The sequence below is a fragment of the Lissotriton vulgaris genome, chromosome 8 (assembly GCF_964263255.1).
Source record: "Lissotriton vulgaris chromosome 8, aLisVul1.2, whole genome shotgun sequence".
Classification (NCBI taxonomy): Eukaryota; Metazoa; Chordata; class Amphibia; order Caudata; family Salamandridae; genus Lissotriton; species Lissotriton vulgaris.
In genome coordinates, this window is record NC_141696.1 from 1,383,279,090 (window position 1) to 1,383,294,921 (window position 15,832).

The following is a 15,832-nucleotide window of genomic DNA, read 5'->3' on the forward strand; positions in this document are numbered from 1 at the left end:
CTTTAAGTTTAAAACTTCTTCCCTTAATATCCTCAAAACTCACCGCACCCTGGTGTCATGTTCCTACATAGTGCTACCAAAAACTAACACATCAACTTGATAACAATGCACACCACCTATATCCTTTAGAACTTTGGCCATGATACGCTGAAAAACTGATGCAGCTGACACCAGACAAAAGGGCATTCTCTTAAACTTGAATATGGGGGTAATAAAAGCAGTGAGTTCCTGCAACATACTATCCAAATCAACCTAATGAGACACCAAGGTGAGGTTGAGTGTTGTAAAAAGTGTAGCCCCACACAAGTTTGATAAAATGCCCTCAATGTTTGGGAGATAAAGTTATATACTACCACTTTCTGATTTAATGTTCTCAGATCAACGCGCAATCTAAAATCTCCATTGTGATTCTTAGCCACAACTATGGGGGCCTACCACTCTGTGGCTTCCACAGCTTTAATGACCCCGGACTCAAACAATTTCCTCAACTTAGTGTCAGCCTGTTTTTGTAGACCCAATGGAATACTCTAACCTTGGCTATGTCTGGGATAACAACCTTTTTCAATCTGATGTGATGCTTATAACCTTTCATACAGCCTAATATATTTTTTTCAAAAACTGAAATTCTGACACAAAAACACTAGTATTTTGTTCAGTAACTTAAATTTGCACCTGGATTCAGCATTGGAATTGATGATTACCCCAACAATCTCTGGTGTGGCCATCTCAACATGTCATCTCCTTTCACTAAAACATATATTTTACCAGCTATATATCTTCCTCCCAACTCAAGACATGATTCAAAATACCCCAGCATTTTCATAGGCTGTCCACCATAACCTCCTGGTGCAACATTCATTGTATGCAATTTGGTGTGATTCTCAAAGTACTTTCTATAAGTTTCCCCTGAAATAATGCTAAGGTGTGAGCATGAGTCAAACACAAATCTACACCATAAACCTTCACCTGTTCACTGGGATGTTCATCACCTTCTCCAGTCCCCCATTTGAAAAACAGTTTCTTTTGCAATTTCTTCAACCTCTTTCGTCTGTTCTTTCCTTGATGTATTTCTGCAACATTTCCAAACATTTAATTTTTTTCCACAACCGTTGCAGAATGAATTTAATCCTGGACATTCACATGCATTCACCCTGTGTCCACTTCTACCGCATCTGAAACACTCTCCAGTAAACTTCACACTTGTGCCTTTCTCAGGCTCATTTCTTTAAACTTCACACTTTTCCTCAGTTTTCACTGTGACTGTATTACATTTCGCTTTGGAACTGTTTAATTCAGGCACACATTTTAGCATATGTTCAACTTGTGTGGCCACTAAAATGACCTCTTCTAACGGTGGCCTGTCTTTCGACCAAAGTACTTCACTGATCTTATCTCTTGTACCCCTCAAAACAAATTGATCATGGATCATTTCCTCCACAGTTGCCCCAAACTTACATGTTGCTGCCAATTTCCTGCGGCCGGTAATATATTCTTCTACTGATTCTTCTTTACCTTGTTCCCACAACCCAAAGTACCTTCCCATAATTGTTCTTATCCTAGGTAGATAATGATGATCCAAGCGTAAAAACATGCCTCATTTCATTCAAATCTTTTTGGTCAACTGCAGTGAAAACTGGTAAATTTTCCAAAATGTCCTGTCCTTCACCTCCCAAACAAGGCATCAATGACGAGTATTTCTGCTCCACACTCAAATTTGCACCACACTCCCTGGCATAATACCCAAACATGTTTTCCATTTACTCCACCTCACTGGTGTCTCCCCTGGACTGCTAAAACAAAATGGCAGTGAAGTAATGTTCTGCATACTCCCACTGACACAGATACCTTAAATACAGTGAAATCAAATACAACAGAATATAACAGAAGAATACATAAAAATGTCACACACAACCAACATACTGTCTTAACACATACACAATTTGACATATGAAAAATGTATGTTCATCCAAAAGTCAATGGCCTACCACTAAAAAAGGCAGTTGTCGAAGTTGTGCCTATCCATATAGATGAACGTCTTTGCACTAACAAAATGCACCAAACAGATAATTATCCAGAGCAAATATCTGAAGTGTGCCTGTCATTGACAGGATACCAAGTGAAAGAGATTTCCAAAAGTCAACTTGACGGAATCACAAATCAAGCATTAATAGTATGCCTGTCACTGAATTTACAAGCACTTTCTTCACAATGCAGGCGGACAAGAACACGCTCCGTGAAATATGCCATTGCCTGGTTACCACAAGTTGAAACGGACGCGCTGAACTCAACCTACGTTGTGCACTTCTATCAGCAGCATTCTTCTTATTCATCTGAATGAGAAAGTTCCTAACGTAAAAATGGCTGCCAGATGTTTCCTCAAATCGCTCACTGCAACGGATGCAGCCTGCTCGAACTGCGTCGCTTTCTGCAGTCAATAGAGCTTTTTCTTGCTGTGTGGAGTGTGTGCCTCCTCAACACCTTTACACAACCACGTGATGGTGGGCACATTGTGTTATCTGACACAGTGGAACGCAAGCATGCATTTTACCCAGCAGTGAACTTGAAGAGACACCCGCAAACTCATAGACTCTCCTAATCCAACACTCATTCTGGATTTTTCTTCACTTGCCACCGCTCACCAGTTGAAGATCCAATACCTCGCTACAGGCCGTTCTCCATTTTGAGGTGTTGTTCAGCATAACACTGTATGGGCCAATAATCGCCAGAGTAACATGCGACACGTATACTCTCCAGGATGATGATTTATGGAAGTATTACTCTCCAAGACTCAAATATAATCTTGGTGAGTAGCTTTATTAAACAAGACCTCATCTATCAACTGACTAAGTTAATTGATTCTTGGAACACGCACACATTCCAAAAGAGCCATTCCTAAATGGAACATAGAATATGTGATCATCGCACCCTCTTTTTTGTAAAGTGATACCCCTGCAACCTGACAATTACTAATCCCCTCTAGATCATTTATAAACCTCACCAAACATATGCATGAACTCATATATGATGCAGCGTGCGCAACAAAATTCATTTTATTTTTATTTATTTATTTACTTACCTCTGTTCGGCCGTATTCTGAAATGTACTACCCCCCACCCTGCCCATCCACTGCCCCACGTCACCGCCCGGCAGCACTCCCACCACAGGCCGCTACTGCTAACAATGAAAGATAGGCTTGTAGAAGGTACATTTGAGAGAAAATGTAAGAGAAGAAAAAAGAATAATGAGAAAGAAAAAGAATGCACAAGAGAAGAATGAGAAATGAGGGGTGAGATTGGGGCCAGAGGGTGTATATCCTTATACGCTCAGGGGCATATTTACGAGGCATTTGCGTCATGCTTGCACCCAAGCCCCAAGGCATATTTATGCAGCCAAGCAAAGCCATTTTGCTTGGCTTTGATTAAATGGCTTTCACAAATATAGAGTAATGCAATGCGGCGTAAATAGCTGTGCTGTCTTACCGTGTGCAAGGGAGGAATTCCATGGGCATTGTAATAGGTGCTCCCACGCACCTCCCATGGTTTATGATGCATTCCTAGATTTACAAGGACTTGTGAACCTGGAAACGCAACAAAATCCTACGCTTCCCCAGGTGAGGCGTACTGAGGAGAAATATGTTTATTTCTCCTTGGTGTTTCCTCTATGTGTGCTGCAATTTGCAGCACACATAGAACGAGGAAAACACCCCTATGAATTGTTTTTGTGCAGGAAGGTGTCCCTTCCTGCACAGAAACAATCCTGCCTGTAATGCAGTCACCATGGCACTATTATGCAAGGGCGCCTGCATTGACGCTAGGCTGCTGAAACGGCTCCAGCATGGGGGAAAGGCCAGGAATGGACCTTATTGGATAAATACTGTGCATTCCGCCCCTTTCCCTGTGACGCAGGGCAGCGCAGTACAGTAACTTGCCGTGCTACTCTGCTCCACCCTTCTAGTAAATATGCCACCCGAGGCCCTGTGCAGTATCCCCCAGTATGTACCTGTCATGTAAGACGACAGTTGCTGCACCACAGTGAGTGGCATAAACAGTATGCAGAACATTACCCAAAATCTGCAAACTCGGCTCTTATTCATGGCAGAACTGATGTCAGGAAAGTGGTGAAATTAGCACCAAAATCCATGCGATAACTTTTTGTGCATTTGATGAAGGAGGAGTGAAAGCAACATTGGTACAGAAGCATAACATCGTTTTTATATTTCTTGTTGACGCATTATTTATCATGAAATTAAGATTATTTATTTTAAAAAATCGATGTATCTGACTACGGAGTATTCATCCAAATGCTAAATATCCTATTCGGTGCACAACTATGCTGAACACAGAGGACACCGACATGCTTGCCACCAATGGCTTGCGATTAATTATTTCAGATTTCCCTTCCTGCGAGATGTAGTTTTTATTTCCAAATAAAGGGTTAACACAGTATCAGAGACTGGTCTAGACACGAAGGGGCTTACTTACAAGCCCCTTGCGCCACTTTTGCGTCACTTTCCCCATGTTAAAAGTGACGCAAAAGTGGGGCAAGGAACTTGTAAATATGCCCCTAATTATGTGGAGTCCACGTTTACTTCGACCACATAAACTGAGATAGACCCGAAGCCCTTTACATCTCGTCAGAACAAAAGACACATTAGCGTGGCCAGCTGAGTACTTTGTGTTCACAAATCTGAAACAGTTTAGCATAATTGAAATGAAGCAGAGAGCGAACACATTATTTCTGGCATCTGATGAGTTAACTGAACGAGGTAACAGAAATTGCGATGGGGTAATTTGTCCTAACCTGCTGAGAAAGCTCAAATTTACATTCTGTGGTTTGCATCAAAGAGAGTTTGTTCATGCGCCCTGGCTTCCATGCTCTACACACTGATTTCTCCTTTTGTGGTTTCTTTTACTTTCTACTTTTGCTAATGGTTAATGGAAGAGGGAAATAGGCCTTTAATGAGGTCGGCTGCTGTTAGGATGTCTGGGTGACCTACCACCAAACAGCCATCTCTAAGACCTGTTGAAGAGTTGAAGCGTCTACAAGGATTTAAAAGAGAAGAACATAGCAACTTAAAAGAACAAGCATTGGCAAATTCAATAGGCACCATGGCTATTTTTTTTGTAAGCATATACCTCACCAGACCCCATTCCCCAGGTTATCCAAGGTGTTTGTTAGCCATAACTATGTATACTAATCAAGCAAGCATAGAGACTTGTGTACATAGTGGTAGTGTACGTCATTTGCTGATGTTACATGTCTTCATGAACTTTGAAACGGATTGGTTGACAGGATGCTGTTACCAGTTTGAATGTATGCGCCACCGTCAAAGGGTGAGTCCTGTTAACCTGTCCCTGATGGCCACAATAGAGGCAGCGACAGGTACGGCTTAGACATTGATGGGATGCCAGTAGGTTTTCTTTAGTTGCCCAGATTTTGCCAGATGAGACGTAGAGGGCCTGGTAGCAAGTCACCATGAGGCATTGGCTGGGCGATGGTGCAGACTCCGCCAGAAACGAGAATATTCTGGTGAACAAGACCACAAGTCACAGGGAGAACCTCGTGGAGAGTGTTGCTTTCCATGACCCAAAGTTGTGTTTCTTCCTTGAGAGTTTTCAACACGTGGTAAAGTAGCCCTAAAGGTTTTTTACAGCATAACTATGGATTTGTCACATCTGCCACATAATCTTTAGATTTTAACAAAAAAATTAATTCAAGCTCAAACAGATCAAAATGTACTTAAACCTTTGTCACATTCGTTAGCGCACAGTGGAAGGCACTTCACCAAGGTTCACTGATCATCTTTCAGTTGTTTATTTCTGTATCTGGTTATTAAACTGGTACCAACATCGTGACATCTTTGCCGAGACAGTATTACCATGTGTAAAAGCGATTAAGTAATTCTATCACAAAAATGTGCGCTATTTCCCTGCAAAATGTGGCTTTTTTACTGCATAATTTAGTGAGCTCTGCCACATAATTTAGGAACTTCCTTGCCACCACATAATTCCAGTGGCCCTGCCCTTTAGGGAGACTGCTACCATTACCATATAACATGTTATTGCTCTGGAGGCGAGGATTTATTATTGAGGTTTTTTGTGACTTACAGTACTGGCCATTTCTCCTTGAAAACCATAATGGAAATACAGGATAAAAAAGAGAAGTACAACAAGGCTTGTGTCAAATGTGCCAACTGCCAAATTTTCAGGAAGGGAGTTGAACAAATCATAATCAAGTGACCGCAGAAAGTGATGATGGAGGAATGACATCACATGAAGTGGAGTTTTGAGATTAAAGTGCAGGGTGAAGTATGTAATTGCAGAGATGAACTACAAAACAATAGAATGGAATGCAGTCCAAAGAATTAGTAGTGGCTGTACTAGTGTAGTAGTGTCCCAACCACCACTTTTGTGTTATCTATATGGGTATTGCTAATGGCAAAAGCTATGTCCAGACTTGGCTCCGAGGCTTTATACTACACCTTACTGATGAGGCCTAGTAGGACAAAACCAGTCTGAGGCTGCTTATGAGTCCATTCAGTGGGAGTGTAATTTAGGCATTTGAGCCAGACTACAGCTTTTTTGGGGGCGTTCGTGGGTCAATACTGAAGCTAAAATTATGTCAAGGAATGAATCCCAGAGTAAATATATGCGGCTGAGATTTCTTTTTAGCTTATGATCCATTTCACATGGTGGGGAAATACATTATAGGCAGTGACATTACATGATGCATGTCATTGTAAGGAAACTACTTGTCAAACAAAAGTTGGAATGTTGGCATGGGCCAGTTTTCCAGGGCCTGTGACACTCAATTGTTCTGGCCAATCCTTGTGACCAGGACTGCCTGTAATCTTTGTACCCACAAAGGTCCTAGGTACTACCTAGATACCAATAACATGCCAAAAAACACCTTTCTGGTTTAGTGGGCGGGGTAATCAATCAATGTTTACTCTTGAAGGATGAATGGTCAAGTAGAATGCATTGGCTAAAATCTCTTTCTAATGCATGGATCTCTGTATTACCAAGCGTTCTTCTATATGTGTTAGTGGTTTATGGGTTGATGAATATGATCACGTTTGTCTACACTCTTGCGTTGCATTGTGAGTGTCAGGTACGCGGCTTGGACAATATTTGAGCATCAGCAGTGCAGTTTTTACTTGTTTATGAGTACGCATGATGGAGGGAAGCAGCTGAAGGAGTTATATGGATGGCCCTCTGTCAGCCTGTGATATGACTAGTCGGGATCATATGCTTCTTAGGCTCGCGTTCCTGTAGATGCTTCAGGGAATGAAAGAGTCAGAGGCGGGAGAGCTGTATCAATGCATTTTAACTTACCACCCAACAAATCTTCATTAGTCCACCAGGAAGGAGGGCCTCAAAGCCACACTCCTTCTTTCAGTGGGAGTGGCCAGATGCATCTCGAGAATGAGGGTCCTGATTCTATCCAGGAGGCTTTGCAGGGTTGACTTTAGACGTTTTGTAGGACACAAGAAGTTCTCTTACAGAACATGAGATGAGACTTTGAAGAGTTGCTATTCGTGTAATGCAGTTCCATTAGGTGGGATGGGCAATGCTGGGGACACTCTGTTCCCAGCACTGGCTCCTCTCAGAGGTAGCCGGACCTCAGGGCAGCACATAGCACCCGAGCCTCATAATACAAGAAGTCAATTTGGCTGGTTATTCACTTTCGTAGCTTTATAACTCATTTTCTTCAGGTCGCACAAACAACAGGCTTGTCCCATGGACATAGAATCTATATCTGGCTCTTGAAGTGGGAATGTTACATGATTTCTTGTCTTTTATCCAAACCTTCCTAGGTGTTGCTGCAAAGAGCTTTACTGATGCAAAACTTGGATTAATTTTTTTAGCTGAAGTGCCTCATATCCCTAAGTTAAAGCAGATGACGACAGGTCAACCAACTACACAGATCATGAGGTACACTTGCAATTAGAAGAGAGCACAACTTAAATTCCAGACTATCCTTAATTGTGCACTTTGTAGTCTTATAGTGACGAGGCAACCCAAAATTGGGCATTGTCTTTGAATGTAGATGAGAGACATGCCATAATACTTCTAGGAGTGTGAATTCCTCTCTTCCATTCCCATAGGTCCCATCTCAACAGAGTTATTGCTGGAGATGTTGTTCATTTACATGAACTTAAAGCGGGATCCAAGGAATGGTTACAAACCACATCTCTTTCTTTCAGGAAGAAAAGAGGAGAGTGGCAGGTGTGAGGAGCTCAAACAACTCTAGTATAGCTGGCTTTCTGAGGATAATGATGCAGGTGAAGTTGTGGATGATAGCGAGTCCGTGGCTTGTGTTGATTGTAATGTAATGTAATGTAAGGTAAATATATATAGCGCTGCTGTCACCCCAAGGGTATCCTGGAGCTTAGATTACTGAGCAGCGAGTGTCAGGGCAGAGAAGGCACGGTCTACTCTCTAGGGAACAGTCTGGTTTTCAATTCCTTCCTGAAGCAGGCCAAGGTTTTTAGTTGTCTAAGCTCCAGAGGAAGTGCGTTCTAAAGCCTGGAAGCTGTGAAGCTAAAAGATCTGCCTCCCATTCGAACTTTCTTGACATGGGGAACACAGACAAGATTCGCGGAGGAGGAACGTAGAGATCTAGCAGGAGAGTACCATACAAATTTCCTTTGTAGTACTTTATTTCCAATTTTGTGTACTGCGCTGCAAACAATACATAATGCCTTAAATTGTATTCTTTGTACAACAGGCAGCCAGTATAGGTCCTTAAGGGCCAAAGAGACTGAAGCTCTGCGTGGCCGGTTTAGTGCCTGCTTAGCCGCCAAAATGTGTACTCTTTGTAATTTCTTAGTCAAAGCGACTGGGTCACCTAACAGAAGTGCATTACAGTAGTCTATTCTGCTTAAAACAATGCTCCAAACCACTTAAGGTCTAGTAGTAGTGGGCAAGAACTGGAGTATCTTTCGCAAGGCTCGAAGCAGAGATAGACAATTGCTCACCGTTTTATTCACCTGGGAGTCCAGTTGTAAATTGCAATACTCCAAGTTGCGAACTGTATTAGCAGGCATTAGGGAATTATTGGCCAAGTCAGGCCAGAAATCTGCTGAAAGAGGACGCTGGATTCTGCCTGCTGCACAGCACAGGACTTCAGTTTTTTCCTTGTTGAATTGTAAAGAGTTCTCTTTCAGCCAGTCTGCCTTTTGGTGCAAACAATTATGAAACTTTTCCAGGGACACTGCGTTGTTGCCCTCAACAGTAAAGACAAGCTGAGTGTCATCCGCGTAGTTGATGACATTGATGCCAAATGATTTTATTAGAATGATAAGGGGACGAAGATATAGATTAAACAGGATTGGGCTAATAGCCGAGCCATGAGGAACCCCCTGTTTAACATTTCTGAGCTGAGAGAGAAATGGCGGCAGAATTACAGCCTGCTGCCTATTAGAGAGATAGGAATATAACCAGTCTCGCACCCTACCCACAACACCCAATTCCTCCAATCTCAAAATCAGGGACCGAAGGTTAACCGTGTCGAACGCGGCTGACTTGTCAAGCAGCACTAAAAAGGCTGTCTGACCACTGTCGGCCTGCATTCTCAAGTCGTCCGAGACTGCCACCAAGGCAGTCTCGGTTTCATGAGCAGGGCGGAACCCAAATTGGACTTTGTCCAACAACTCATTGTCCTCAACATATTTTGAGAAAGATTTGGTTACTACCGTTTCCAGAATCTTAATTGGGTAGGGTAGCAGAGAAATGGGTCTGTAGTTGGAAGGACACTGAAGGCCCAGTGTGGCCTTTTTTAGCAGTGGAGGAACAACTGCCTTTTTCCAGCAGTCCAGAACTACCGCTATGGTTAGAGATTGATCGCAAATATGATATAAAAGCGGAAAGTGTTCACCTCCAAACAATTTCCAAAACTTGTGAGGAAGTGGGTCCATAGGGGAACTCGAGGAGACGCCAGCCGCAATTGCATCAAAATCCTCTTGTGAAGTCATCTGGAAATGATCCAAAACTATCATATGTTCCTTGTCAGTTATACCATAATTTAATGAGGTATCATCACCTGTATATTGATGCCCATCCCCATCCGGAGATTTGAGTCCTGTTAGAATTTTACTGATTTTTCCCTCAAAGAAGGTTGACAAATTATCACAAAGTTATGTGATGCCGGGATATTGGATTTAGCACACTCTGGGTTGGACAAGCCTCATGCAAGGCTAAATAGGGTTTGTGATTTGTTAGCAGAGAGAAGAATAGTCTCTTCAAGGTATTTAGCCTTAGCTTTGCCTATTGACTCTCTGTAGGTATAAAGCAGATTTTTAAGGCTGCCTTGTCTGTCTCTAAATAGTTCTTCCTCCATTTCCTTTCAGCTTGTTTACAGCTGGTCTTCATCAGTCTCAGCTCTTCATTATACCATGGAGCAGAAGGCTTTTTGCAACTTTTAACTTTCCTCACCGGCCCTAGTCGATCTGGCGAGTTAGAAATCTGATGGCATAGATTCAAATAGCTCCCTTCCACCGAGTCGTGCATGACATAGCTGTCATTGACAAGCCGGGGGAGGTCGGTTAGTTTGAATATTTTGGACCACACCCTACTAACTCGAGTGGCTGACATATAGCCAGCTTGTTGATGGCGGATGGCTGCTTTCAAGGAGAAGAGGACCAAAAAATGGTCTTTCCAACATTGAGGGAGTATTTCTTGTACAACTGTGTCATTTTAATCTGCAAAGACCAGTTCAAGCACATGGCCCTTCTGGTGGGTAGGATGTAATACCAGCTGTTTACAGGCCTAGGAAAAGCTCTTTAAAAGCAGTATCAAGAATGCCATTCTCCAAGAGATTTAAATCTCTGAGGATCAGTAACTTGGAATGGGAGTACGCTAAACTATATATCTCATCAACCAGTTCTAGATAGGCATGAGCATCTCCCCCTGGTGGCCTGTAACAAAGTAGGCCTGTACAGAGAACACCATTGGTGTCTTTGAGTGAAAATCCCAGTGACTCAATCCCCGGAATGTCCTTCACACAAAAAGGGGTGAAGTTCCAGATTTCTTTATATATAAATCCTAAACCTCCCCCTCTTCCATCCCGCCAACGCTTATGACATATTTTATAGCCTGGAGGGCAGGCAAAGCCAAGCTCCACTTCACTATCCACTCGCGTCCAGGTCTCGGTGAGAAAAAGGACATTGAGGTTATAGTCCTCCAGTAACATAGAGATCTCCATATGATGTTTAGCCAAGGATCTGGCATTGATTAGCCCACTATTAAGAGTCCCTAATGAAGTTTTCTTGGAGAGATTCTTACCTGACCCAGTGCCTGATTCACTAATCATGGTCCTATCCCACTGTTTGTCAAGCCGGACAAGCTCATCTCTGCAATAGACCAAGCGAGGGGAGTTTAGGGCAGCATGGCTGGCACTGTGCGCGTCCAGAGCGCGGATGGGCGCAGACGGGCTTGCCTTTGGCATGCCTTCGGCGCACCCGCTGCACGCGCCTAGTATGCGTGCCCGCTGCGCGCTACACGCTTGAACCACCTCCATTACATTGGGGAGTGCAATACAGCAACTAGAACGCTAACCCAAGATGGCCGTGCTCCGGTGACTCGCTCTTACAGACGAGTACAGCAGTACATCGAGGGAGCGTTAGCAGCAGTGGCAACAGACGAGGTACGTAGTGCAAGGATTAAAAATATCAGTAAAGAGTGATTTTAAAACACACAATGCCCCCCTAAAAAAATAGCAGCTTTGAAGTCAGATTCACGTAGAGTCTATTGCATTAAGGACAATAACATTTAAATGCGCTGCGAGGTAATCTACGATTGACCGCGCGCTTGCACCGCCTCCACTAAATAGGGGAGTGCAATGCAGCAACTAGAACGCTAACCCAAGATGGCCGTGCTCAGGTGACTCGCTGTTACAGACGGTCATCATGTTATATCCTGCAGCCTCTTGGATGAAGACATCAAAGATTTAAGTGAATGTGACTGTTAGCCATATTTCTGTGATGAGGAATGCATCCAGGTTGTGTTTTGTATTATGTCTTTATTGCAGACTGGAGGAGAACCTTATGCTTGTGAGTTGAATGTTGGATGAAGTTCAAGTGTGATATAAGTGAATGCACGATCTGGGGCCTGAGTGGCGGATAGAGTGTGGTGTCTAGCTTGTGAGATACATAGTGTGGTGGTGGTATTCCTGGAGATGGGGATTCTACCATGAGCCTTTCCAGGTCTTGATAGAACCAGACATGAGATACCCTTGACCTCGGCTGCTGTCAGCCAAGGACACCAGGCCAATAGGTGCCCTGGGAATTGTTTTTGTTGAAGTGGGCTCATTTTCAGAAAGACGGTGAGGCAGCCTACCATTTCGATGGTTGGTGTGAGTCATTAGACTTTCCTCCAGCAGTGGCTAACACACGTCTGTTACTCCCTGGTTCCATATTGGTTGTTTTGAAGTGGGTGGGGTTACAAAGCTTGATCGTATTGGTGGCTGGAGTATAGTTTTGAAAGTCTATTTAATCAGACTCAGAGCTGGAAGAGACAGCAAGGTAGCTTATTGGATGGGTAGCTGGCAGGGGGTCACCTCACCTTCCAATGGTGCTGGCTGGGGCACCTCTGTTACTCATGAGTTCTAGATTATTTGTGTTTTTGAGCAGGCGGTGAGGCAGGCAGCGAATAGGCTGTATAACTTTGTTGTAATCATATCCTTTCATATCACTCACTCTGTGGCTGTCTTGCAAGGTTGATGCTCTACATATAGTTATACATATGTGCAGACATGACTGCACTGATCACCAATCCCGGGCTCTGACATGATTTCCTTGGCTAAAGTCTTGCTTACGATGACTTCGGGTGTTCATCCTTCCTTTGGTAGGAGAAACGGCACAGTCTCTAAAGTTTGATACATGAAGTGGATGATCACCTATTGCTCGTCGCGTACACTAAAACACTAAAAGGGTGGAGATGTTGATGCTAATTCACTTGGCATGTTGCTGTTTGGGGGCTTTTTGAACACTATCACCCTCGTTAGGAGTTTCACAGTCCTGATGAAAGTTTACCACATGGTAAATTTAAATGCAAATTGTGGGAAATCTGACCCAGCACCGTGCAACGACACGTTAAACCCCATGGATTGGGGACTTATCATGTGAAACAGATTGTTACGGGATGCAATACGCACTGAGGGGCAGATTTACAAGGCCCTTGTGCCACTTTTGCGTAATTGTTCCCATGTTAAAAATCACGCAAAAGTGGTGCAGGGGATTGTAAATGTGCCCCTGAATGAAAAATGTCCTAGTAACCATGACGGAAAGTTTCAATTCTATTAAGGACACGGAGGCGAGGATTATGCTCTTCTTTCTTTTATTTCCATGCTCAGCAATTCAACTTCAACAACAAAAAACTACAGTTGCCATCTTAGTTGTATTCCAAAGGGGGTTCCTCGTCCTCTAATCAGGTGATGCTCCAGGTCCACGAGGGTGCGCTACTGCTAATACCTCTTCCTCTTACTGTTTTCCATCGCTCCTCGGAGTGACAGGGTTTTATCTTTCAATCTTTACCAGTTGTTTTTCGTGCCATAATAGGCTGTTATTGGCTTAATTTCGCTTCGAGCACTGCGCTACTATTCTGTATGCTTTTATATGGTATGTTCGCTTCTGGTGCTTTACTGGATGGGGTGGAGGGTGACCGTGGGACTAGAAAGGTAGGAGAGGGAAGGGGAAGGATATTTCTGGCAGGTGGAGCAATGAACTCTTGCCCCTGTCAGAAAACAAAAAAATGGGTAATGCAGATGTGTTGCTGCTGCAGCCGAGGCCTCGTGCAATTCTACAGTCTGGAATTACCACACAGTACAATCAGGTCTCGATCTCCCACACCCATACTGTGAGTAGCCAAAATTAATTTACCACAGGTAATGATCTATTCAGTTTGATGGAAATGTTTCATGTCTGTGGGTGTGTGGCAACGCTGTGCACATCTGCATGATTTTGCTTCTGCTGTCGGAGTCTTTCCACAGGATATTCACGTTTGTGATTTAGTTTTCTGTTCTCTTTTCGCAGGTCAGCACTGTTGTGTTGCTATTGGTAACTATCCAGTTTAGGCTAAAATGGCTGTGTGCTTGCCTACGTCAGCATTGGATGTCCCTAAGCACGGGGTTACACTGTGTTTCATTGCCTGTGTATTGACAGAACGTGTTGCGAGTAAATTTGCTACAGAGCTGAAGTGGCACAGGGTTGTACGCGCTATCTCTCATATTCTGCGCTTCAGTATGAATTTCTCTTGCTTTACATCTCTGAAAGAGGACTAGTGGGTTAGTATCTCACACTACTAATCACAATTCTCAGCTTTGAGTTACATGTCGGAATTTAGGATTGATACTTAAATAGATGTTCTTTTTGGTAGAGATGATGTCGGAATTACCCAAGGAGCTGTGGACCAACTGGAGATATGTGTTACTAATTCATTTGCAGTGTCCTAGTCTCATGTTGCACAAGGAATTACAAATGTTGACTATTTTTTAGAAAGTAGATAGGTGCAAGCTACATTTTATTGTGTATGTGGGACTCCTCAGCCCATTCTTGCCCTGGGCAGTCAGACCACTTGGAGCTCTTTCTGGTTATGAACTGGCTCACCCTGGCTTCTTTAAGGTGTTAGCACCATACCTCCAAAAGTAAGTGCCACAGCAGGCTAATCCCAGTTCTGAAAGTGTAATTTCATAACCGGACAATCAAGAGCAACAGTCTGTTCAGTTCTCAGTAATGAATCACTTATTGATGGTACTACACTGATTGTTTGAATTACACGTTTTAATGATAACTCGAATATTCCTCATTTTTCTGTGACTGCCCCTTCAGACTGTCTCCAACAAATCGAATTGAAATATTATGTAAACAAAACTTTTAGCTACATTCAAAGGCAATGTTGAGAATATAGTAGACCAGGCTTTGCCAACTCATATAAACAATAGGGAAATACAATTAAAGAAACACGTCTTAACCTTTTCTAACTCCATTAAATCACACACACTCTCTAGAGGGCCGGGGAGCTCTACCTGCCTAGCCGTTCATCGAAGAAGTCTCAGTGGTCTCTGCCGGCTGCAGATTATTTACATTGGCTATAAACCACCCTATTCATTAGCTCCAGCCCCTGGTGTTGAAATGTGCAGCAGTGGGCAGATTTTTATAACTGTGTGTCCCGAGCCAAACTCAATGTACATACAGGATTAATCCTCTCTGCTACATTTAATGAGCTGCTAAAACTACAGGCAGCCATGTGCCAATGGCTCTGCGCCGCGCGGTGTAATGTATGTGATGCTGAAAAGAAATATCCTGAATAGGAATGTTCAGTCCCGGCTAGGACATTAACTCCAACCATCTGGTAGAGATATTCCAGGATATACACTTAAGGGTGTGCTAAGCAAATCTGTGGTAAGTGATTTTGATAACTTCTGTGTGTCATCGGGGTCGAGGCCTCCACTCCAGTGGCGTAGCGTGGTCGGGCCACGGGGGCGCAAAATTCTTAGGAGCATTCTTAGGGGCACAGGGGCATTCTGGGGGCACAAAAGTTTAAAAGAAAAGTGGAAGGATACTTGCCTTGCCCTGGGCGCTGGCAACCCACGCTACACCGCTGCTCCACTCGCTCCTGTCCCTCAGGCTGAGTGGTCGCTCCCCAGTGTCCCCTCGTGACACTCGGTATCGTTGTGCTGCTTTTTGCCATTGTTTTTCTACCTTATTACATTTGCCTGCTGTGTGCCTGCCTGCCGAGCTGCTGTATAAGTTAATTAATTAATTAATCGTGCCGCTTTCACCGCACTCGGTAGCGCTGTACCGCTTCTGCCATTGTTTTTCTGCCTCATTGCA